Raw genomic sequence first — 1,111 nt, 5'->3', positions numbered from 1 at the left:
TTTTTAAGGCAGTTTAGTTGATGGTGGATAATGAATAGCAAAACCTGGTGGTTGTGTGTTCGATTCCCACACGAACCATTCTTTTTTTTTTGTTAAGGCCAGGGCTTCCAGACCTCTGACAATGGCAGAAGCCTATACCAAAGCTTCGCATTTTTGCGGGCATAATGCCTAGACAAGACTTTTCATTCATATTGAAATTAGTGTTTTGATGGTGATTTTTTTTTTCATCCAATGGGAATTCATATTCTGGTTTAATTTAATTAATTTGTTGATGTTAAAGATCAAGTTTAATTTTTATACTTATGTTCTAATTGTATGTACTGAGGGTCCCAATTGATCAGCTCAGGCTGGATGGACCACTGAAAATATTGTTTAAATAAATAATTTTATATAAGAAGAATCTATGAATATTCAGCTTTCCGTTTACTGGGGAATGAACAACAAGATATTTGATTGGTGAACAGCAATTTAAAGCCAACGAAGTCGCTAGAGGTAATTTTTTTTAGTCGCTAGAGGTATTTTTTTTTTTTTTTTTAAGGTCAGGGCTTTCAGACCTCTGACAATGGTGGCAGAAGGCTAAGCTTCGCATTTTTGCGGGCATAATGCCTAGACAGGATTGTTCATTCATATTGAAATTTGTGTTTTGATGGTGATTTTTTTTTCATCCAATTGCAATTTATATATTTTATATGAGAAGAATCTATGAATATTCAGCTTTCCGTTTACTGGGGGAAATGAACAACAAGATATTTGATTGGTGAACAGCCGAAATGGCAATTTAAACGAAGTCACTAAAAAGAGGTCAAAATGCAGCCTCTATGTCAGCATAGCACCAATAGAAAAGTGAAAAATGACGGTGACCTTTTTTCAAGCAATACAATTGAAACAAATACTAAAGCAATCAGAAAAGTATTGCCTTCCAAATGCAGAAGGGAATACAAAAATCCGACAAGTATTTGCCAGATACGACTGTGGAAAGACAAAAAATGACCTAAAAACAGCTAATATGTCAGCGAGAAACATTTTGCTAGCTATAACTCGCTCTTGAACGATAATGTTGCAAGAAGAACCATTTCGTTGGTTTTTTTTGGAGCTTTTTTGATTTGTCAAT

Source organism: Anneissia japonica, unplaced genomic scaffold (assembly GCF_011630105.1).
Source record: "Anneissia japonica isolate Jap-2015-1 unplaced genomic scaffold, ASM1163010v1 scaffold26_len2425191_cov177, whole genome shotgun sequence".
NCBI classification, from domain to species: domain Eukaryota; kingdom Metazoa; phylum Echinodermata; class Crinoidea; order Comatulida; family Comatulidae; genus Anneissia; species Anneissia japonica.
The sequence above is the reverse complement of the archived record's forward strand: the minus strand, read 5'-3'. Positions refer to the sequence as shown.